The sequence below is a fragment of the Calypte anna genome, chromosome 17, assembly GCF_003957555.1.
Source record: "Calypte anna isolate BGI_N300 chromosome 17, bCalAnn1_v1.p, whole genome shotgun sequence".
Classification (NCBI taxonomy): Eukaryota; Metazoa; Chordata; class Aves; order Apodiformes; family Trochilidae; genus Calypte; species Calypte anna.
In genome coordinates this window covers 90945-116862 of record NC_044262.1, presented here as the reverse complement: position 1 = coordinate 116862, position 25918 = coordinate 90945, and the positions used below count along the sequence as shown (strand labels likewise).

Genomic DNA, 25918 nt, shown 5'->3' with positions numbered 1-25918 from the left:
AACTGGAGGTGTTAAAAAGCATCTCAGCTGTCCTTCTTAAAGGAAGCAGAAGGTGATTAGATTTCCTCTGGCACCCTTTAAATGTCATAACTTGGAAATTAGATTTAAAGAAGATAAGGAAAAACAAAAAGGAGAAAAAAGAAAACAATTCCTCTCTAAACAGAGAGTTCTAACATTAGAGCAGGAGGGATCAAATATTGTCAGAATATGTTGGATTCAAGTAGATCTTTTTAATATCTGCACATCAGTAGCAATGGGCTAGATTCTGACAGAGTATGATCTGGTTGTAGAAGTGACATAGCTCTCCAAAGAAATCACAAAGCATTTTCAGGCTTGTTAACTGCTAACCCCAAAATGGTTTTCTGCGATATGTTAAATGAAGAAACTTCATGTTTCAAGAGTTCTCACCAATGCATGATCTGGCCATCTGTTCCCTCAAGGCTGAGATATCCAGCAGTACATGGGTGTCAGCCCTGGCATCATGCTATCATAGTGTTCTTTGCTTTATCTATTTCCATACAGACTAAAGAGCAACATTAGGAACTTGGCCTGGTAATACTCCCTCTTTGCAAACACATGGAATCTGAGCGTTTTCTACAAGGAATGCAAGCAGTGCTATTGCAGGGGATTAATACAGAAACTGTCAGCCACAGTGTGTTTTTACGAGGCAGGGCTTCAAAAGATGTAATTTTTTAAAGAAAAAGTTCTAACACAGATTTGCCAAGAGCATGTGACTCTTGAGACACCAGGCATCTTCTCAAACACAGATAGATAGAGTCTGAAATGAACTGAAATGTTCTTAAAGCGAGAAACTGGGAAAGGGGAGTTGAAAGTTTTGACATAGCAGGCCAACACATCAACAGTTCTGACTCCATCATCTTTCACTGTTGTTTCCATACATTCATAACTACAGCAAATAATTTTCTTTCCATTTCTCATTCCAACAAGGAAAGGAATCAGCAGGGATATTCAGGGTAGGTCAGACTACATTAAATCACAGTGGAGAACAGAAATTCGAAACAGTTCTAAAAAGTCAGTAAATCTTTCCAGCAAAAGTGATCAATGCCGAATTGGTTTTTTTGTTGGGTTTTTTCCCTTCTTTTTTATTTATATTTTATTCATTCTAAAAAGAAGGCAGCCAAATCTAGAGTAATTCAGAAAATCCATTATGCTCCCCCCCCAAGCCTTACTGAGAAGGGGTGTGCAAAGAAACGATGCAAGTATTTAACACAAATTAGAAACCATAGATCCAAATACTTCCTTGGGATGTGCAGCTCCAAATGGAAATACTAATAGTTCAGAAATTTTCTTTAAAGTTTTAAACTAACTGCATGAAGAACTGAAAAGACTATCATAACTGTCAGAGAGGAAAGAAAGAAGCCGATTCCCTCATTCTCAAAAGTTTTAACATAAAATACAGTGCGATAAACTGTAATCCATCCAGTTCCCAAGTTGCACTGTGAAGATTGGTCTCTAATATATATCCAGACAACTTCATTTCTACTTTCTCAGCCACTTCACAAATTAAAAAAAAATCCTGCACAGCTTCTACACTTTTCTATATATCACATCTGGAAAACCCACAAACAAAAACAGATCCAAACACAGCAACCACTCTCCAACCCCCTTTTATAAATCACAAAATAGGAAGGTAATAATTTGAAAACATTTGCCACCCCATTGTGCTCCAGATCTACAGAGGGAATGTATTTGTGGAAGTTAAAAGGAAAAAAAGGCACTAACCAACAAGGTCTTGGTGTCTAAAGATGTCCAACAGTGGTGAAAAAGAGGAAGAAAACAGCCTCTGTGACAATCTCTGCATGGAGAAAGAAGCAGAGAGGAATGAACTGGGAAGTTTTAAAGCACCTTTGAGCTCCATGGCATCATGCCTGCATGCTCTAGGTGTGCAAGGAGGCCTTTTTTCCAAAAGATTGTTATGGTAGCAAACAAAGCATTGATTCCTCATTTTAAATATGGAAAACTGAGACACATCAAGATACCCAGGCTTCAAGAAGCCTCTGGATTTTAAGCAAAATTTTAACCACTGTAAGACTGACAGAGCTGATTCAGCTTGGCTGAGTCCCATGGCAGCAATTCAAACACAAGCATTTCCTGTACACATGATTTTAAAATAAAACCATTTAGATTAATTTTAGCCTCCACCGATTTTACCTTGGCTGTAAAGCAGCATATAGACAGGGCTTTGCCCAGGCTGCTTTGAAAGGAATTTTAATTAGTTGTTTTGTGTACAATATAGAATTTTAAAAGACCCATATTTCAAAGCTATCATCATGACAGTGCCACAAAAGGGGAAGGAAAAATAACCTACTGAAGCCAATGTCCATAAAAATGTGAAACAGCCACGGTAAATTCTGAATGAAAAACATAAAAGAAGCCCCATGAGAAACTAAGCTTTCTGTCATACAGGAACTAGTTTGAGCTAAATTAGCATGATTATTCCACTATAAACTACTATGTTTCAAAAGTTTTGTACTCTTAGCCATGGAAAATCTCTCTAGGTCTATCTTTGTTCAGGATATCAGGGAGAGAACAGACCTTTCCAAACTAAACAAAGAGTTTGACTGTTTTTCAATGAAGAGCAAAAGTTCAGAGATCAAAGCTGGTTGTCTCCCAGTATAACAACTTTGATCAACTAAGTATTAAATACAATATGCAAATCTCATGAATTAAATGAAAAATTAAGTCAGCTGGAAGAGTTACAGACAGGAGAAAATAATGGCTGAAAACTTGTCACAATTAAACTGAAGCGAAAAACAGATTATGTGAAGAGGCCTCTGCAATAACAGGATATTGAATTCAACAATCAAGAGGTACCTTCCAGTTTCATAAAGACTTTTGATTTATGTTTCTTAGGAATTACCTTGGCTGATGATGAGAAAAACAAAAAAATTCTGCCTCAGCATAGTACTGCTGCTATTGCTATTCCATCAAGAGCAAAGGAGCAAGAACTCAGAGGAGAGCCGGGTGTGTGAAAATGGCATTGTGCTGGGACTTGTGAGATCTGAGGTCATTCCTAATTTCTGGAATCAGTTTAACCAAGTCATTTACCATCCTGATTTCTTTTAAGTCAATAGAAGTTTTGTACCCTTAAGTGCAAATAACAAGATTAAATTACTAAATTTCTGTGTTTCCTATTGTTCCTCTAGAGAGATTCTGCAATTTACCCCTATGTAAAAGACTTCCCCTGCTTCCAATTTTTCTGCTTAAGTTCTATGATCTTCATACTGGAGGTTGTGTCCTAATGCATGTATGTACTTCAGCTTTATTTTACCATGAGGAGCTATCCATTGTTGGGGCAGGTGAGAAGTGCAGAGTGGCAAAGAAGGCAGAACCTGCACACCACCTTCTCTGCCCACTGCCCAGACACTACTCCTGAAGGATGTGTGTGGGGCCACTGTCCCTGAATGTTGCCTCCTGCAGATAACTTCAAAGCTATATTCAGGCTAAAAAGGCAGCCTGCTGTCCCTTAAACAAATGTCAAGGCACAGCATGTATTGTAACATGATGCTGTCATGACAGCTTTAACTCTCACTTAATCAAAATGAGTATTAACTGGAGAACCTGAAGAACAAGGGTTTGTAACATCTTGTCCCACTAGCAGGTATCAGAAGAGCTTGATACAATATAATAGTTGTATCAAGCCAGACAAACTCAGGAAGAGATCCAATCCTAAACAAAGGACGCATTTTTCAAACCACCAGAATTAGTAAAATTATCTTAGTTCAAAATGAATGAATTGCTGAGTGATTTCATGCAGAATTAACCAGACCATACTAGTAACTCAGTGTTTCATCTCCTATATAATATACTGTTAAGTGTGGATACTTAGAAACAAATAAGGGATACATCTCAGTGAGTTCAGATGTATTGCCTTTCAGCATTCACATGACTCCAGACAATGGGCTTATAGCAAATATGCCTCCAGCTTGTAACTTGGCAGGATCTTGTCTTTTTGGTTAACTTGACTTCATCAATTGCAGAAGCTTTTCTTGCCTTTTCTTGAAGACCATAATGTCTCTGTTGCTATACCATGTCCAGGAAGAGTGTGCAGGGTTTGAGGTTGCACTGCTCTCCACGTCCTGCTCTTCACTGACAGAATCAACACAAGTTTTGTCTTTACACTCAGACTGAGATTTCAAAGCTCAGGAGCAGAAATCCACATACCTCCTCAGCACTACCTACAAAAATGGTATCCTGAGGGTATTGATGGTCTCCAGACTTAGGTGCAAGGAACCCTGAGAGAAAATAAGCAAAACAACGTACAATCTCTTGTACATTAGAGAGGGATGCATGCCACCTTCTGGCAAAGGGTTAATTTTGAGACTGCTGCGTGTGACCCCACAAGCATTCCCAGAGCTAGCTCCTGGCTGCCAAGGCTCTGAGTACCCAACAAAACCAAGGCAGACAATGGGAGCTGTGAGCAAAAACCAGGCTTGCTCTACAACTGCAAACCTGTGCCAGGGTTCCAGGAGTGCAGCGGCCCAAAGGCAGGATCTAGCCAGCAGCTTTTGAATGTAGGGCAGGCTATTTGTGACCAGGAAAATCTGTCTCTTGTGCTGAATTTCCATACATGTTTAATTCCACTGACTGAGGAAGACATTGGCAAAGCATATGCCCTGCCGAATGGAGGTGAATGAAGCACTTCACTGCTAATGGAGCCCAACATTTATTTTGGGTGTGCGATGGAGTCTGTATTCAAGTGATAGAGTAATCCTGTGGATGAGGTCATGTGTTCCACTGAAGGGGCTTCTTTGTACCTCAGGCTAGTTAGCAAGCCTTTTTCTGTTATCAAGCATCTGATTAAACTCACAAAGGAAGGGTCTTCAAAAAACAACTTCAGGCAGAACTGAGAAGTGAAGAAATAGGGATTCATTGTTCTCAGATGACAGAACAAAGGTCTTAATCTATTTTCAGATTTTCTACAGACCCAACCCTATGACAGATACCAGTTATACACATCTCTGTGGCAGACTTCCCCTTGAAGGAACACAGTGCACTATTCACACAGCACAAGCCTCCCAGAAGCCAACCTATGTCTCTCACTGCTGGAGAGACACAGCACCTTTCTTCTGCACTAGTGAAATCCTTATCAAAACACTGAATTTTTGTTCCTGTTTTCATTTGACTTGAAGACAACCAGCTGTCCTGCAGCTCAGACAACTTTTGTAATGCTTTGTACTAGACCTTACGTGTCAGGAACACCAGCTCAGTTTTGACAGCAGGGAGAGGGTAAGTTATAAATAAATCTTTAATAATTTCCCTTGCAGGACACACCTCCAAGGTGATTTTAGATAGGGAAGTCTAACAAGAGCAAAGCTTGAGTTGTTTTGCACCTCTTTATCTGTAAGCACTCAAAAATAACTATAAACAGCAAGATACCTGAAATACATTTACTTATTAGAATTACATTATTTCAAATTAGTTACTTGTTGGCAATAGTGATCCCCTATAAGAGAAAAAAAAACAACCTCTTTCTCTCATTCTGAATTATTTCATTATTCAGTGTTTCCCTGTCCTCTCTACTGTATGTCTTAGTAACCAGACACATAAAGGTTGGTTCTATAAAGAGAGCATGGTTCTTTTAAACTGCGTAACTGGTTGAATGCTTTCCCACAACACATATTTGGTCACTGAAAGATGCCATTTTTCATTCAGTTCTGAAAACTCAACAAGAAGAAAACTAAAATACAGTCAGCAGTGCTTCAGGGTTTGTTCTTTCTCAAGAAGAAATTTCATTCTACCCTGAAAAACAATTCTGAGGACATCTTTGAAACCAGTAATTTTTCTGCTATGGCTTGCTTAGAACAAAATGGAATTTTTTAAACAATAACCACTTCAAATATTTCTTCAACTTCCTTTTTATAATAAAACACAGAGCAGCCTGGACTTCAATTACTACATGAAAAACATTATGAAAGTGCTCATTTTCTTCTTCACTCCAGGACAGAAACAGAGGGAGAATTGATCTTATATTCATATACACTTTGAGAAGTGCTGAGATGTGCCCATGGGGAAGAGAGACACCTCAGTGCATTTTAAAACACCATTAGACACCATACTGAGTTTTCAGGTAGCAAGATACTTAGCAAATAGTGGCCCAAGAGCCAAAGAACTTTTTGTTAATGCCCACCTCATTGTCCAATTACCTACCTGCTGACTGTCATATGTGAGGACACTGATTTCTCTGTTTGCCATGCAAGCCCTGCTTATTATACAAAAAAGAATTGTAATGACTGATAGGTAATAAGAATCCCTCACACACACTCCCCAGCATAGTTGGCTGGAAACTACCTTGGCTCAAGGTGTGAAATGAACATCTCAAAAGACTGGGAAAAGAGAAGAAAGAAGAGCTGGGGAGGAGATAGGGAAGCAGAGGAGACAGATACTACAGATTTCTCTGTTTTCTTATTTGATTGTACTGTTGTGGTCTACTAGCCAACTCCAATTCTGTTTTCTGACAAAGCATGTTAGATCAGCTGGTGAATTTAACCTGAAGCACTCCAGTGACTCACAGCAGCTAAAATATGTATCTGCATTGCTTTTTAAAAAATATAGTTGTATTTGAGGCAAAATGAAGATAAGATTATGTAAAAAGGATGCTGCTGAGTGAATTCAAGGAAATAATGCAAACTGAAAGTTTACTGAAGACATGTCGCATATAGTTTATGTTGCTGCTTCTTTCTGCCTTTGAGAAGCAAAGCCCAGGAAATTAAAATCTGTCTCTATAAAATGCACAGGCTTTTTTTTTTACAAATTATATCTATTTCTTTTATTATGTGAAACAGGGGAATTCTGAACGCTGAGCTTAAAAAAAAACATAAATGTGCATTTGGAGAAATTATTTTAACATATTTCATCTAGCACATCCAACAGTGGCTTGTCTGTTGGTGTGATTTGGGTTCCGGTACTCAGACAACATAAGAAAAGGAGTATCTTCCAGCTTTGCCCTGCAGGAACATGCCCAAGATGATGACAGGTATATGAGGATGAAGCTGGTTTCTGCTCTTCTACAGAGCCTTGCCTAGTGGTGTTGTGAGGATGGATCTTCCTGGAGAGTAGAGAATCCCTTTTATGAAAATAGGGAATATGACCTGTAAAATGGACTTACCAGGGAGTCTACTGATGACTGATGCAAAAGCCAAAATGGAAATAAAGTTTGAGATTAAGTGAGATACAGTGCAGCCAAAGAATATGTTGATCTGGGAGCTATTGTTTCATGGGCTGGTGGGGCACTGAATGTTACCTTAGAGTAAAACTGCAAAGGGAATAATGAAGAGGTCTCTTACTGAGTTGATTCCCCAGGCCTAGAAAAACAGCTTCCCAGCCAAGAGTCTGCCATCTCAGAGTCTTCTGAACTGTAAGAAGAAAAATGAAGCTAAATAGGGCTGACTTATTTGAGCTGGATGTGCAGTTGCTGCAGAACCATGTGCTCTCAGCAAAGACTCCAGAAAGTGCTCACAATCTGGGGACTAACATTGTGGTCTTGTGGTTAGAACGGAAGACTAAAACTCATTCCAGCACTGGAATTATTTTCTAAATCATCTGGTGTGTCTTGGTTTATCTACTGGTAAAACCTCACAGGGGGAATATATTTCTTGATGAATTAAGTATTTTAAGGATCTCCCAGATAAGATACTGCCAAATCCTGATTTTCATAATTAAACATCTTCCTGAAGAGTGTTATGAAACTGCCAAGAATACATAAATAGAAAGCAAGGAATTGGAGTGTTATACCCTGCAATAAAAGGGAGAAAAAGAATCATAGACAGGGAAATCTCTTTTGGATTGAACAAGAAAATCTGACCAGAGATGTGTAGCAAATATGCAGATAACTACACAACCACTTGAAATTCTAGAGTAACAATAGAAAATTGAAGACTTATTCTGAAGCTAAAACATAGGATGTACCAAGCAATTGCCAGAATAAGATGATGAATCCGGGGAAATAAATCATACGGTTAACAAAACCCACAGAGAAACTCACCAGAAAAATTGAGAAAAATATATGCAACTGAAAGAAAATACATGGCTCCAGTTAATTAACTTGCATGTACAAAATGCCCTTACATCTAGAATAGTTTCCAGACATTTTTGAAATTAAAGGAGTCATTCTCACACACATATACACACAATCTTCCTCCATGATGAGCTGCATCCACTGTTGTGTAGCAACATCTACTTTTACACAACTGAAGATATTTATGCTTTCAGACAGGGAGTAAAGACTCCATGCAGCTCAGCCCATGGAACAGATTATTCAGACATGTTACATATAAAGTAAAAGAAAAAAAAAAAAAGAGAGAGAGAGAGTGAAATAGAATTTGAAGAGAGCTATGTAGAATTAGCACCAACCCCATCTGGTCTAGCTCCCAGTGACTGAGATAAGGCACAAGGTTTCAGGGAATTGGGCTCAAGTTTACAGGGAATTGGGTCTGTCCTTGGGGTTTGTTTTTCTTAAGAGCTCGGACTCTTCAACATCAGTTTCTGGAAATGGGAACTCAGAAAGGAGAAATAAAACAAGCAGGTCAGTGGGGTGCTTTTGAGCTGCATTCAGGCTCATGGCAGGCAGCACAGCAATCAGCCAAGTAGAGCAATTTGCTACAAACTTGAGAGGAAAAAAAAAGACAGGACTATGCATCTGTTAAATACTTTTTCTTCTCACTTCTGCAAAGCAATCTCTGTTCTTACTGGAGATTTCAGAGCTGGAAGAAAAAAGGCACTGGCAGATACAGCCTAGACAAAAACTGGATTAGAAACAGCAGGACACATCAGCAACAAAAGCAAAGGATTCAGAAAAACCACTGCTGTTCTAAAAACAGAAGCAGAACTGTATAAATGGGTCGTCTCAGAAGAACTCCATGGAAAGAAGAAAGGGGGGGGGGCGGTGGTGTTCACACCTTCCATTTGCTTAGTTTCCCATTGAAACTCCTTTTTGCATTCAGAGCACAGAAGTGAGTTTTACACGTTCATTTCTGAAGCCATATGTGGAGCTCTGGACTGTTAAATGTGCAATGGAATCAGGACCACAGCAGTGCTGCTGCAGACACTGAAGCCTAGATTAGTGTCTTTTACAATATAAAAAAACCCTTTTACAGCAAAAGCAAAGTTTGTGCATAATCTCAGCAGAATTTACTCTTGCCTCTAGTATGTACTGTACCTTTTAATAAAGCCTTTTCTAATAGCAAAAGCATTCACTTACTTTCATGGCTTTTTCCTCCTCATAGCATAGACAGCTGGAAAAGATCTACAGTTTTCTAAACTTGTCTTTGGAAAGTTTCTTTGCCAAATTACACTTTGTCAGGAGCTCATTATTTTCTGGATAGACACTAGAGACTTCAATTTGAATTATTTTGAGGGCTGTACTGATGCTATTTCAAACTATGAGATTTGTGTTGTTTTTTGCATGAATCACAGCAACTTAAGTTCATTCCACATGCAAAGCTCTGCTTCATTTCCAGACCCTTCTCCATAGTGTTTCTTTGAAAACCACCTGTAGGTTTTCCACATTCCATTTCACAGAGTTCTAGATAGTTTTGGGATGAGATGGGAAGAGTAGAAATTCAGGACCTCTGAATTTTCTTCCCACTCCTTTCACACCGAGCAAGAGTGACTAAGAATAAAGCAGCAGCCAGTTCTGAGTATAGGGGCCTGGACAGTCACATTTGTCCCTAAAGTTCACAACTGAGATATCAAAATATAAAGCTTTTCTGCAGATAATGAGATAGGAGAGCAATCATCAATAGTCTTGATAAATATAATATGAATAGGCGAATAAATAAACTGCTGTAAAATACGTTATAAATATACATATATATATATGTGCTGAATTAATAAACCTACCAAAAATATCTGTGAAAATGACGCAGTAATAAATAGGATCTTTGCATTCTGAAGAACCACAAATTATTGACATATTCAATAAATACACAGTATACAAGTGAATAGGCTAAGCACAGGGAGACCGCATTACTCTGTACAGTACCTCCAAGGAAGCTGTTTTTTTAATTTCTCCTGGACATCAGAAGGAATAAGTTAGACAAAATTCTACTCCATGCCCCCAGCATCACAATTTTTCTATACTTAAAAGTGATATTAGCTGAAGGAATATCACATACAGAGGGAAGTGATGTGGAATTACTCTGTTTTAATTACAGTGGTGTAATTAAGAACACAAATAATTTACATGTGCATTGGAATTAAAAAAATTAAAATGTTTAAGTATAAATTGTTACAGATTATACTGGTCAGCAGGATACTTTCAGTATTCACTGTGGTAATTAGCCTGCAGTTTGTAATTTGACTTTAAATCAACCATGTAGTTATGCAGCCTCTGAAAATGACATCTCTAAAAGAAAAAAGAAAAAAAAAAAGTCTCAGAACTCAGCCATAAAAGCCTAAACTATTCCTGGAGATCAGAAATAATTTTACATGCCTCCAGTCATGAACAAACTTAGGTAGTCAGCTTGAGCTGGGGAAACACATGGGCACCCATCCCCTTTATTTTAAAGCAATTATAAGTTTACTTGGGCAGCTTTTCTTCTCTGCCAGAGCTCCTCTGTCCTTGGTACTAGCATCATGAATGTGCAGGAATGTGCACATTTTTCTAACACACTAGGCCACAGAAGGAGTTCCTTGAAATCTGACTTCCAGTAATAGCCCCCAGGCAAGATATCTGCTTGGCCTCGTTCTGTCAGATGTGGTAGCATCAAGACTTTGTATCTTCGGCAACCTAGGGTAGGGTGGTAAAACCTAAGCAGAGCAAAATATATAATTATGAGAGAAGATGGAGTGAAATCAACCATGGCTTAGCAAGGTTGATTTGCCAAAATGTATTTGGCAAGTAAATATAAATTAGGTTCACAAAATATGAAACAAACTGAGTGCAAAGTATTTGGAAAAAGAGAGGAGACTGCTTTTAAAAAGTCCAATCTGAGGATGTTTCTCAGTGTTCTAATGTAAAGCGGGAGCACTTATGTAATGGAAAATAAAGCCATATACACAGCCCCAAGCAAGAGATTAGTAGCAACGGTGACTGAACTTGGACAAAAATCTGCATTGCTGCTTCAAATGTCAACAAATCAGGCACTGTTACATTAATGGGAGACTTGAGAGACCTCCACCAAGAGTGCTCTGACCTTATTTTCTTTTAACACACAGTGACTTGAGACCTGTCTGTGTTAACATCCTAGCTGACAATAATTTGAGCTGTGGAATAAAAGAAGGGACATGAAGCTCAAATTATCCAGCAACCGATCTCCAGTGAAATCAATGCAGTTTTCTCATATGAGAATCTGGCTGGCAGCCTCTGAAGTCTGCATAGTAGAAAACCATCCCTCAGAAATGCAAGCTGAAGTGATCTAGACAAGGAATAATGCAGACAATGACATGCCACTCTGTGCATGAAAAAAAACCTCAGTGGATTCTAATTTTCTCTCTGTCAGACTGGTTTTATCCCCATGTTACTCCATGAGCATTACTCCTGACCTATATAAGCACAAACCAAGTCAGATCAGGCCAAAGCCTCCTCTGCAAAAAGATGTCTCTAGTAAACAAGGCAATATGAAATAGGCGTAGTATAAGCATATTCAACATCCCATGTAAAGGTAAAATAACAATTGTTTACATTATCAGAAAAAAAAAATGCCCAGATGAAACCACAGAAGTTTGACATTATGATGTCAATTTTCACAAAGAATCCCTTTTTGTCAGTGTAGCAGGACATATTAAAAAGTTATTTGGATAGAGTATTATAGGATATATAGGATATATATATATTTCCATTTATGGGAATGGCACTTTTCTTACATTGTGTGACTTTTCTATGAATTCACAGAAATAAACTCAGTTCAAAGGTTTCTACCCTTGTTCTGAGCAACTGAAGTTTTACAAAAAGTCAGGCACAGCCTGGAAAGCACTGTATTAATTCAAGATCAGTTCCTTTTTCTTACATGAGACCACCCATTTGAATAGTGCTAGCAGGACCATTAGTAATGTGGAAAGATAATCATACCCAAATTTAGAGGGATCCCCACACTAAAACAAAGCAAATTAACAGTGTCCAAAATGGCTTTCCTCAGCACTGACCTGGCATTACAATACCTGATCACAGGGCTTCTGAACAACAGAGATGGAATAGTGACACTGGGTTTTGAACAATACAAGAGTTGAGGAACCAAGTCCAGTGCTGGGGAAACACAGCTGGCTGGTAGTAGACCAGAGTTCCTCACTTCTGCCAGTGATCATATGGAATCCCAGTGTACTACTACTAAGGCAAATAAACAGTGTATGAAATAACAGTCTAAGGATGTCAAAGTACAAAGAATGTCAAATGCATTTGAGAATGGTCCTCTGTCTTGATCCTGCATTCTTTCTGTCAAACCTGCTACTGCAGCACTTGTAGTGCTAGATCACTGTTCTTGAATTGCTAACCTGTAAAGTGTCTAAGTCTACATCATAACTAACTCTTGGCAGTGGAAATATAAATTTTCTGGCCTGGAGATGTTATATCCCCTTATAAACACTTGGCCACCAAAATGGAAAAACAGATAGGACATTCATAAGGAGGGTTCACCATGGAAAATGCCAGCATTTTTTTCCTGGAGACTATTTACTTTGCCAAGATACTTCAATAAGAAAAATTATCCAAGACCTTTCCCTTAATATGCACCCTGTTGTCATTTGACTTGTACTCCACCATGTGCAGCATTCATTCTGAGTCAGACTTGAATTTCTGTAGTACAAGCAATGGAGAAGGGAAGTACAAACCACAAGAAAAGGAAAAGGATGCATTACACTGTATCTCACTAAGAGGAAAGGATTTCCTACACACCACAAGCTACCTTTTTATCTTTCTTGGCATAAACCCTTGTCACACAGGACAGAGAAACTATTTAGGAAGATTCAGCCCATCTGAAAGAGGCTGACTTTCCAAAGAACCAGTAAAAACAAAGAACCAGTGAAAGTAGAAGCTGAGCTCCTTTTGAAAGCCTAACAAACTGACAAACTTCTAACAAAAGGAGATCATGCCAGGCCAAGAAAGAAGATAACCATGAAGCTCTTATACTGAAGTGTGCATCACATACTGAAAATTAATCTTTCCTGTCCAAATAAAGGCTTTTCATCACACCAGGGAGACAAAAGACCACAGCCACAAGAGAATTTATCTCACAGTTGGCTCTCTCACCTGCAAGCCCTGCATACTGTCTTTGAGACAAGCACAAACCTGATTGACAAAACCTGTCTGTTTCTAGGTCTTTTGATTTCTTGGGAATGAAAACTGAACCCCCTTTTTTTTTTTTTCTTTTTTTTTTTTTTTAAATCCTTTCAAGCACGAGCTTATTAATGGTGTAAATAACTATTTACCCAGTTCTAAAGGATGCACAGGGAAGGTCTCTCACCTTGTAGTTTTCATGGATCCTCAGAAGATGATGTTTGCATCCCCCTTGTGCTGCTAGAATGGAGTAAAAGAGCATACATTTAGAGAAACAGCAAGGCTGTTTAGATTAATATAGTGGTTAATATCCTAATCCCATAAGACAACATTTGTAATTTTATGTTCATGAGCTTATCACGTTCTGGTGCATCTTGTGGTAAGGCAATGCTCAAGTACTTAATTGAAGGCAAAATCCTTTCTGTAGTCTTTCCCCAGGCAACCAATTTCAGACTCCTTTGAGAATCTGGGCCAGTATCTGTGCACATAGAGCCAATGCTGGGAAGAGGCAGACTACTACAATGGATCTTTGTTGTGCCTGTGATTCAACCAATTGTACTAAAATCTATACTGAAGATTTCTATTCTACTACCCTGTACTTTCTACTCAATTACTAAAAAGAATATGTTTTCTAAGCACGCAACAATATCATTTTTGTCAAGAGTTTGGAAACCAAGAGCTTGTATGAATTGAAGAATGCTTCCTTTCTCTTCCCTGTGTGGTTCTGGTTCTGGGGAAAGAGCTTTCTGTGTGAGTAATCTTTCTAAGTAGGAAGCAGAGCTCCCCTATTGCTAGGAAAGAATGGACCTCCAGTAGGCTAATATGTGATGGATGACTGAATGCAAACTTGGCAAGGTTGTTCTACCCTACCAAAAGAATACAGAATGCCACAGGCTATTTGTACACAGGGACTCTAGCTGAAAGTTCTGAAAACTTGGCAAAATCCCACCTTAGTTTAATTGAAACTACGGTGGCAAGACAGTTAAGGATGTGAAACTGGAGAAATTTCTTGCAAAAAGATCAGCTGAGGATGAATTTATCTTCAGTGACTGACTCCTGTGTAAGGAACATAAAAACATAAATGGAAAGTTATTCTTATTGAATACAACCTGAACAGAAAAATCTCATATTTGTTTATAAAGCTATAAAGCATGCTAACTATTATTCTTTAAAGTCTACATCCAAATATACTCACTGAAGCTATAGTGGATTTTTTGCTGCTTTTTTGCCAGCAACAGGAAAGGCAGTATATAGGAGAGAAGTAGAGAAATGATCTATACAGGAATGCTGTAAAATTCTACATGAAGGCCATGTCTAGTGAAAAAGGCATGTGTATCATTCCTGTCAGTGCTTAAGAGACACGAAGTTATTTAGACTTGGTACTTTTAGAAGAAGGATCCCTATTATATTCCTTCTTTCAATGTCTGAACACTTTCTGTTGGATCAAGAGACATCTCTTGTCAGGCAAGATCCCATTCTGAATTCTCCACAGTACGTCCAGTCTGCAGTTTAGTTACATCATACATTGAAAGATTCCACTAACTGGAAGAATGCCCAGTTTTTAACTTTTCCCACATGTGGAAGGCATCTAACTTCAGCTCAGACTGGACAGAGAGTCAAATGCATGAGTGGACTGTAAGCACTGAGTTAGGGGAAGTTTCACACTTGTATAAACCCCAGAACTCAGTGGGAACTGAGACAGCTCAAGATTATCTCTTGGGGTTGTTTGTTTTCCTTCTTTTCGGTAATCCTATTCTTTACAGAACTCCCTTTTCCTACTTGTTTTCTGTTCACAACACAAGGAACTTTTCTGAGCAGCTAATAATGGCAAGTGTAAGCTCTTCGTGGCAGAGAGCATCATTTGTTTTGTTTATTCACTCTTTCTAATACAACAGGTCCCTAAAATGCTCCAGCAGTAGTAACATCATTATCAACTTCTAATAAACTCCTACATAAAACATATAGAATCTATGGACAACAAAGTCCGTTTTGATATCAGGTGGATTAATGAATTAAATTACTTTATAAACTCCTAAGTGATCTGTGCATATCCTTTATTTTTCAGCTCTTGATCTCAGATTATGATGTTTCCTGTCCAGAATTTGCCAGTTGCTCATCCTACAATTGCTTGCACTGGTTTTGTGTATTTCTGAGCCTGAGTGATGAAAAATACACTCATTAACTTAATTCATTCCAATTGCTATTTTCCTTAGTAACTCAAGTAACAATGATTTTGCTGTAATATTGCATCATCAACTTCCTTAAAACGACTACAGGGAGCTATTATGTTTTCCAGCAGTTTCAGACTTCTGTAGATTATAGCCACTTGTTAAGAGAGATCAGTCTTTGAGACGGGTGTGTTAAATTCACACCAGAAATTAAGTCTGAGAAAGTGCATGTTGCTAAATCAGAGCACAGTTTTAAAGCCCAATATCTCAAATTGCCACCGTTGAAAACAAATATCTTTTTATGGTTGGAAAGCTGAGATCTCTATGCTTTCTAATGATATAAATCATGCATTTCTTAGCTTACAGCTTTATGAGACACTGGACATTAAAACTGTCTACAGCCCTTCAAGCTTAGCAGACATGATGGCATGTGTCCAAGGAGGAATATATCAAGTCACAGGCTTCAAATTTAAATAATTTTTAGCCACTCTGAATTTCTCATGTTGTGACATACGTGACATATATAGGACAGGTAAATCTGTATCTGATAATGAAGCAGACACCACCCTCTGCAGTCACCCTTACTTCCAAATATAATGTTCAACCTAGACAGATACCAAGGTTCATAAACTGAAATATTCCACAGGACAAACACTGCTTTTCCTTTATGGATTTGCCAGTGTGGGACATGGATTTACACCAGACAACTATTATACAATCCAGTACACTTCATTGCCAATTAGGACCACTCAAACCTCTGAATACACCCTTCAAATCTAGATGAACAGCTGTTCTGTTGTGTGAGGAAAATGACAGAAAAATTGCATATGTAGGTCTAGTATTTCAAATTGTTTTACCAGGAGAGATGAAAGGGTTAAAGCTCTGGCTTCAAAGCATCATCCTTTCAAACTCACACTTGCTTCTCAGTTCTGCCTCTCTCTTCAGAAGGTTGACAAAGTCCAAAGAAACACAGACTCTATGGCCCAATCTCATTTTCTTATCAAAAAGTGAAACAATATTGAAAGAACAGATTTTGACAGTCTCTTTACAGCAAGTAAGAACATCTTCATACATTAATAGTCTTTGGCTTTTTTTAGATATTTTATAAAAAGCAAGAATACATAAAAAATCACCTGATCTGAATTTCAAACACCTTTTGACATGCTGCTTTAGCAGCATCATAGTTACGTTTAAATGAATACCAAAGAGAAAAGATCCAGTCTTAGAGAGCTATGACTGAAGGAAAGTATAAATTTCCATAAATGAAAAAACTCCAACTAACACAGTTACTCAATTTTTGTGAAGCACTTCTAAGCCTTGAGGTAGGCATATTCTCAGTAACTTCTAGCATCATTATTTCAATGGGAGAATTGCAGCTGGTTGGTTCCTTTTTCATATGCCTATGACCACAAGGTACCTGGATGAGATTTCTTCAGCAGAATATCAGTTTCTTCTACAATTGAAATATGGCTTTCTAACATGCAGGGTGCACACTTACCAGCAAATCCTTTGGCTCCTCTTGAGCTTTGGAAACACTGATAAAGTCATTATAGTTCTAGGAGAAAGGACAGGAACTTGCAAAGAATTTTCTCTGGGCTTAAGCAACCCAGAGGATAAAATTAAGGGGAAAAAATAAAAGAAAAAAAAATAACATTTGCTGAGGATAATGACTCTTGATAAAGTCACTGACAGTGGTGGCAAGCAGTCCCTTGAACAGCATCCTCCTCACTCTGCTCCTTGCAGCTGATCATTGCCCTGGTCTGTTCAGCTGGGCAACCTTTCCTGAGCAGTGGTGCCAAGGGAATGCACAGGGAACACCCTCAGAACTCTTTGCAAGTACTTTCAAATTTTGCTGCCAGGGAATTCTCTTCTTTTGGCTAAACAATTTAATCTGACCAAACATTTGATCCTGCATCCCCTTTATCAGTAAGAAAAAAAAAACAGATGACATCATTACACTTTTCTGCAAGTCTTCCTAGGATTCAAAGAATTGTTACTGGCCCCTCTGTCCAGATCATTCTTGAATTACAGCTACCTTAAGATTTTACACCTTTAAAAGGCAAATGCACAACTCCAACATAAAAAAAAATAAACAATTACCTATAATGGTGTATAAATTAGTTCCCATTATTTAATATTTTTAAAATAATAATAAACTGAAAGAGGAAAACAAAGACAACATGGTGACAAAACCAAGAGTTTTCATATAGTCCATGGAATTTCATGCACCTCATTGGTTTCCTTTTTTTTTCACTAAGAAAAATTTTGTAAATATTTTGTATTTTTTATAATTCCTTTTAATTTTATAATGTCTCCACTGTGCAAGAGGACTTGTCACCATTTTAATCTGAACATACCTTTCTCCAACGTAGTGCAATACAGACTTTTCAGAAGTTTAGTATAACTGACAAAAAACATCTCCTAGTAGCCAGAGAGCAAATCAGAATAGGAAAACTCTGCAAAGGTGATGTAACACAAAGTTTTGAATAAATGGGCTTAACTCCTAAATGAAGCTAAGTGCAATCACCTCCTCCCAGTCAGCTTCTCTATACTAAGCCAATTTGAGCCTGACTGGTAAGCGCATACACAGTCATGCAGAAAATCACAGTGAAAAAAGGAGCAAATAGTTAAGACACACTGTAAAGCAAATGTCCATTTTTTCCATGATAATGGAGAATTTCACCCCCTGATTCCCCAGAACCCACCCATTTAAGTACCAGTAATAAGATACTAGTTTAATCTTCCTTTGTGCTTTGCTCCCCCCTGCAGACTAATGTTACCATACTTCTAAAAGAAACTGGAGCCCAGTGGGGGAGGGTGGAGGAAGGAGGAAGGTGACAAAGGCTTCAGTGCAAAGAAGTGTGCAGGCAGCAAACTAAAACTGAAAAGGGCCTGGCACTTTTCAAGTCATACACAACAGCATAAGGAGGAGTTACCTGCAAGGTTTAAGAATTGTGACTGGATTTAGTCTGGTATGTAAGGTGGGGATGGGGGAAACGTTTGTGTTACTTCAGCAGTTAAGAGGAAAGCCCAAATATGTCAATTAGGTTTCTCCCTTTGTTTCTGTACATGTCCAACATTCAACTAACCCATCCTTCATTCATTCATTGAATCAGACTGATGTCATTGAAATAATTTCTTACGGTATTATTACACTGGACAAAGACAATCTAAAGGAAGGCATGCTCCAACTAAAAAATATTCACTAATAAGATGCTGACTATTCAGATCAAAGGTCATGGGGCTCATAACAGAAAAGTGTCATCACAAACTTGTGTGAGAGAAGAGCTCATTTTTTTACTCAGAAAGGAAGCAGACTTACCTTACAGACTCTGACAGAGATTAGACCCCGTTGTGAGAAGTCTCCATAAAATAAATACGATGTTAAAGTCAGCTCTCAGCTTCTGACTCGGTTGCAGTCCTGTCAAAACTCAGCGAAGTTGTGTTGTCTAATTTTGCATGCGAGTGTGTGAAAGACAGAAAGGTTTGACAGTAAGGCAAACTGGTCTGATCAGCCAGTTTCTGCTGGGTTTATATAGCTGAGCAGCAAATCCTGATCGTTGGCTCATTCCACTGTAATAGGACGCCTGAAGGCATTTTTTTTTCCAGTTTTGCTTTAAAGGAACAGCCTCTCTCTTTGGCTTAGCTTCTGAAAGACACACATGCACACTCACATCCACACACTGTCATACACAGGCACACATACAGAAAAGAATTTGCGTGCAATTTATGGCTAAAGAAGGAAACCCCTGAACCATTAAAAAAAAGTCAGCTCAGGGCAAATGACTCAGAAAGCAGAATATTTTCCTTACAGCAGCAGCTGAGTACATTATCAGGAGTTTTAATCCCCTCATCTCCATTATTTTCACATTGTGAAAGAGTAACAAACTCAAAAAAGATCAGAGGAATCACGAGCAGGATTCCAGTTCCAGAAACTCCTACTGAAAATAATGGGTGTAATTTGCAAATACCATATATCAACATCACTCCACTGGAATTAATTGAAAAATTCAGTTTTACACAAACTGGGAATCTGGCAAGTCCTTACATTTTCAAGCTTGTGATCTCCTTCGCACTCTCTTCCAATCCTTCTGCTCTCAAGAATTGTAGGGAGAAATGTGGAGAAATCAAGAGAAAAATCTAGTTCAGTGAGCAGAGACTCAGCCTGATTCTTTCTAATATAAATAAATAAACAAACAGATGACAGACACAGAAGGGATTCCCTTTCTTCTAAGATCTAATAAAAATGGATTACCAGGCTGTGTGTGTGTAAAGATAATCCAGCCACTATTGTGAGGCTTTTGGTTTCTGAGTCAGTACATTCCCCCTTCTTCTCATCCCAGAGCTATCAGTGACACACAGAGCACTCATCTGGGACCTTTTTGGGGCTGATTGCTGCCTCTGATTACCCTTGAGCCTCAGGCTTGTGGAAAAAAGCTCAGTTAAAGCTCCTAGTTCAAGGTGTCTCATTAACACTGATCTCCCTCCTAACTCATACCACAAATCTGCCTCTCCCTTGCCCACTGCTGGTTTGGTTTTCGTTAGTGGTTTTCATATTGGTGTGGGGGAGGGACAGGAGAGCACCGGCACAGGGGGAGACAGAGATTAATTTTTAATTTTGAGGTCTATTTCTAGGATGAAATCACACTCTGATTTAGAAAGCAAGACTTACTTGAACACCTCTGAAGACACTGAAAACACAAACCATTGCTCACTGGATTCCAAGGGTTTATGGGACAGATCCCACTGGTAAAGTAATAGGATTCTACAGGAACAAAGATACTCTGTAAGGATAAGTGTTGGTTGCCTGAGGCTTTCTCGTCATGTTTCTTTTTGAGCATATCTCCTCCAAGCTGGCATTTCCAAGGCTTCACAGACTCACACAAAATTTTCAGGATATTTTTCCTTTTTCTGCACAGCAGTACAAGGAAAATTTGGCCCATCCTACACGTTTAGAAAAGTACAGGAGAATTCCTTACCCTGAGATTTGGAATTACCATTTTAGAATCCTTATTTTTAGCCTCAATAAAATGTAGAGCTGTTTTGCTCACTTGAAATACTGACATTTTCTTTTCTGTGGCTTTCATACAGAACATGGACCCCATGTGTATATTTTCATCTGTCTAATAATATCACTGAGCTCATGTTGAGCTCCCTTCCTCAGCACATGGCACAAATTTTAGTTATTTTGAAATAAACTACAATGAAAATAAAAATGGGGAAAAAAAAACAAGAAAAGGAAGCCCTCGTAGCAGTCTTTACAAATTGTTTTTCCAACTCATGCTGTTTCTCAAACCAATTACAGAAGTGTTCAAAAAACACAGACTAAAAATTTTAGTAAAATCAGTAACGCATCTGTATCAGCCAGTTAGGAGCACACATTTCCAATTTCTGTTTTAATTTTTTTGACATGCTGTGTTTCATAGCAGTGAGACCCTAAGAGAAGAATAGGACTATTGGAAAGAGGCTCAGAAATGCTCCTTGGTAAAGGAATCAGATTTGCTTTAATTGCTGATTGCTTAAATCTTGTTCTAGATATTTTCACCAGTCTCATAGGCAATGGGGCTATATCCTGACACTTGTTAATTCTACAATTTTTTTGTCTAATTTTTAGAATATCCTCATGACCACACTGATAGCAGCCTACATTACCTGTCCTCCAGTTATACAGTCTTGTGAAATTCAATTAAAACTCAAGGCCAAAAACTGGATGTGAAATGAAACACATTTTTAATAAAATCTGGTGGGGACTCAGAATAGTTTCCTATACAATGAACCACTGAAAAACTCATTATTTCACTGCCCACAGTCACAAGTCTAAACAAGATGTTTAAGCCTGTGTATACACTGTGGAAAGCAGCTTGCAGGATTTGTTTTTAGAACATTTGCTAATGCCAGATTTTCTGCCAACAGATGTTGAATCAAAATTTAAACTAATTTTTTTTTCTCCAATAATTCTCCACCCACTTATGTGACTTCCAAAAATATGCCATATGGAATGAGTTTCAGGTAAGAGTTCAGACCTGTTCTTGTTTTATCTATTTGGGCTCACCCATCCTTAATTATACTCTGTTGCAAACATTGAGCTATGTACACTGAGTCAAAAGCAAATGATTACATGAAAGAAGAGGGAAAATGTATTTTAATAAGAAAGAGAGCCTTAGGTTGGGATTGCTAACAAGCAGGGCTAGAGATTAATTCTGTGTCTTTAACTGTTCAGAGCTAAGAATGTCTTGGCAGTATTTGCATGACCTAAAAAGACCACAAACTTAATCACAAACAAGAGGTAACTGAGCAAATGTTAGTGTTTTAAGAAGTTCAAACCCTGTTGCCAGATCAGTGGGAAGATATGTGCCTGATAAGGGAGGGATACATGAGAATGGAGTCAGATGACTTTGGGTGCTAATGCAAGGTCTGCTGTACTCTGAAATGACCTAGATCATATCCCTGATCTACAAAATAAATATCTTTTGCATGACAGACATCAGCACACTGCTAATATGCACTAGACAAGAATGTTGTTGTTAGTGATACCACAGACATTTACAAAAATAATCTAGCTAGCAATACACAAAACTGATTCAAGAAAAAAACAAAACTTCACAGAAAAAAAACAAGAGTGAAAATAAAATACATATTTTCCATCCATACTGCTGGTGTCAGACTCTGTGACAGAGCTGCTTCTAATGTTGATAAATATTTTGGGTTTTATTATATTTGCAGTAGATATTCTTAGAAGTTTATGGGACAAAATATGGCTGTCAGTATGTATCAAGGTAGGGAAACACTGAATTGCTGAGAACTGAGAAAGAAAGCGAAGCTTTACTGTGTGGGATGGTGTGAAGATTTTTATCAGCACGTTAGCATTACTTGCAAGTGGTTAATCCATAGATGACACAGGGAAAGTAACTCAACTGCTGGTTTTATACGATGCCACACCACTTTGTATCCTCTGGAGTAAAAAGTGTTGGCTTCCATCCAACTCTTGATACTCATGTGCACTTTACTGTAATCACAATTTTAAGGCTATTAATGTCAAAATTACAGCTAATCATGTTAAACACATCCTTAAATATCTTGAAGGAATAGTTTCCCTACTGGAACTTAAGAAACAAAAACAGAAAAGCAAAAAATTGTAGTGCTTACCCATTTGGCATAAAAAACATATGAAAGCATAACTGTAGCCATTACCAGTATATGCCTGACAGTGCTGAGGATTCCTAATGCTAATAAAGACTGGCTAAAGAGTGGCTAATTATAAAGCAGAGATGTGAGCCCACCAAGCTCCAGGATTGAGCTCCAGGATTCACATTTTTAGTGAAAAGTACTAATTAATGTCACCTTCTCTAATGGTTTTGGTTTTGTGGGTTTTTTTTTTTTCCCTTCCAAATTACCTTCTGCCCAACTGCAATACCACATGCAAATTATCAAAGACTGACAAGGACCAGCTGCATGATTGCATCACTCACAAGAATCCTCAGAAATGTCCTTCCTGATCCAGCTGTTCATCTCCAGCCTGCACCTAGGCATGAAGACAGAAGCAAAGTCCTACCAGCCCAATTCCTGGCAGTGCCCATTTTACCCAAGGTATCTATGAACACAACAAAGCAAGGGGGAAAAGGAAAGGTGATGCTGGCTCTTCACAGACCTGTAATCCCATTGATAGGGTAGTAGGGGGTAACACAAGCTTTTTCTGCTCTCTCCTTGGGTATCATTCAACACACTGTGTTGTGTTGGTAGTGAGGTCACATCATAAAAGCAGGCCAAAGAAACAGAGGGAAATCTTTTTTCCTTGCCTTTTCCCCAGCATTTCCGGTAGGAGCTCATACACCTCTCCTCATATCCTGCAATTGGCGGCTTGTGAGACCAGAGGGAAACCTCAAAGCAGATGGAATTTAGCTTACTTGCATTCTCTATAGCTAACTCAGATTTTATTAAACACAGCTGCAATCCCAGAAACTTCTTCAAATGGATTAGGTCACTTATGTTGCTTCTGTATCTTTAGAAATGCAAGGTTAACAAACATTTTGCTTTCTCTAAGTCATGAATTTAATAGTAATAATAATAATAATAATAATATGCAATGAGGATTAGAAGTCCTCACATAACAGCCAGTGCTTTAGTGTCCCCAGATGATCATGTCCAAGGTTGCTCATTGCAGTGAGGAAGTAATTCCATTTTGTAAAACCAGTGATACTCCATGCAATGAATTCTAGTCAATTATAACAAAATTCAGCCTGTGTTCTCCTGCTGTAGTTTTCCACAACCTCAACATAGTAGCTGCTACACAGTGAAGTTTGTATCTCCCTACCTGTTGCTAAATAAAAGCAAAATCAAAAAATATATCTAAAAAAAGAGCAGTGTGGTGGGAAATTCAGAATTCATCACATCAAGTATCTTGGATTTCAACTTGGCATTTGGCCATGGTGGAGAAGCACTTATGGACTTTACACATATTTCTCTATGGTAGTGCTATGCCTTTTCTTTTTCTTTTTTACTGTTGTCAACATTACTAGAGTCTCTTCCCAATTTGCTGTGTAATGAAGTGATACAGGGCTTAGGAGTATCCCCTGGAACAAACCACTAACCCCCACCGCCTACTGCAACGGGGAGACTCATGGCTCTGACCTCATGGCACCAGGGACTAACAATCACAGAGCTACTGCAGCAGCCCTGGCAAGAATGAAAAAGCAACCAGACTGTATATGTCCTCCCAGTACTGAGGGGGAAGTGAGTGAGGACAGATTTTCCATTCTATAGCCAGAGGCCCATCTTACGGGAAATTTCAGTCAGTAAAAGCAAAGTGTTACTGGAATGTTGCCTTGTTGAGCTTGCATGGAATTCTTTATTTTTATTAAATTGGGATAAACAGGTGTGAAAAATTCATCTCTTTCCTATGGGGCTTGTTCAGATGCTGCAGATTGCAAGGACTCAGCAAGATGCAAAAGGGCTTCTGTCTGGCAGTGTTACCTGCAGACAAATCCCTGTTTCCAATTAGCTGTGGGTGTTCCCATGCCTTCCCACCCCAAGGCAAGCCAGGAGGAAAGCATTTGGCAATAACAATAATATTGTGTGCTGCAAGCTGTCAAATAGCTTCCTTTGTGTTCAGCCTATCCCACAAGGTAGCTGAAGAGCCTATCAGTTTTTTGTGAGCAGCCACAAAAGCTCACAAAAAAAAAGAGCTGCCTACTGTAGGCAGAGGCTGCTCAGTCCCAGAGAGGCACTACCATGAAAAGACACTGAGCCCCTGTTAAAACACTGACTGCTTTTCATGGTGAGGCAGCACAGAAAGGTTTAGTGGAATCGGAAAGCATCTTCTTTGTCTGTGCCACCCCGCCACCATTGTACCAGATGTCAGGCATGCAAGGAATATCAACCCTCACTGTATTGTCTGTCCTGCTAGCACAGACTTCCATGCAAACAATGTGAATGCAGCATGACTCCTTTGAATTCTCTGGTGTAGGTGGCTTCAAAGGTGTTTCTAACCAGTCACAGGTGTGAGAAGGTATAAGCAAGCCATGTTATTTAGTGGACGTATCATAATCCTACACTACTGAAAAGAAATAGGGTAAGAAGCTCTCAGGTAGGCAGCAAGGCAATGATAGCAGAAGAACTAGAGAGAAATTGCCTTTTTATTCTATGCCCACCTTCTCCCCCTGTGTTATGAACTGTGTATATTTAAATACACATTACAATTGCAGAAGGACAGCTCAATAACTTTTACTCCTTTCAGTAGCTGGTTCAGACAGCAGAGACATGAGAGACACCAGCAAGCAATGCCACTGTAAAATAATTGACACATCCAGGCTAACAGAAATTCGAAGAAGTTATAAAGATATAATCTTGGAAGTGCCAGTTTCAGCACTGGTACAGATGAATAAATTAACATTCAGTGAAAGAGGAAGAAATTGGTTTACATTTCTTACATCTACTGTCAGACAAAAGCAAGCAGCCCAGTAAAAAGAGTAAGAACATACAAAATGTTCTGAAGTTTCTAATTTAACTTGTGTCCTTTCCAGAAGATGACTGGAAAGGATACAGTTGGTATAAAAGCTATATTGAGAGGAAAAACTGACATCATAGGTGCCTTTCAGGTTTTCTCTTCCGAAAGCAGGCCAGGGAATTAATACTTCTTATACTGTGTATAAAACAAACAAAAACAAACAAAAAAGAAACCACCAAAGACAACTGTTGTGCAGAAAAGACTCAGATGATTAAAAGCTACAGGATTTGCTTGTGAAAGCCTGAGAATCACTGTGCAGAGCATTTCCCAGGGTCAAATCTAATGCCCCTATATTATGGCTACCTAACAGCCTGCTAATAGCAGGAGTTTTGCTATGCTGTGCTCTCCCACTGCCAGCAAAGAACTGCCCTGTCTTGCACCCATGGGCTGGCCATGAGGCTCAGGACAGGAAGGTTGTCATTCACTCCTCTATACACATACAGCTATATTACCTGCTTATTTTGTAAAGACACCTGTTCTTCCCTTTCCATTTTTGTTTCTAGGGCTTGTACTTAT

General features: G+C 38.7%; 1 protein-coding gene across 7 annotated transcripts in view; it reads right to left on the bottom strand.

Annotated features, from left to right (window-relative positions):
* TNC (tenascin C) overlaps positions 1-18901 on the bottom strand; it is a 63093-nt gene extending 44192 nt beyond the window's left edge. Inside the window, exon 1 of one of the 7 annotated variants that reach the window (XM_030461315.1) lies at positions 18722-18901. The gene's annotated coding sequence lies outside the window, so the exon portion shown is untranslated. Of the gene's footprint in view, positions 1-7264; positions 7282-7307; positions 7328-13418; positions 13474-18721 lie in introns of those variants that run through there. The other 6 variants (XM_030461310.1, XM_030461314.1, XM_030461312.1 and 3 more) reach the window with 6 other exon arrangements.
* Between the last annotated feature and the right edge of the window lie 7017 nt (positions 18902-25918).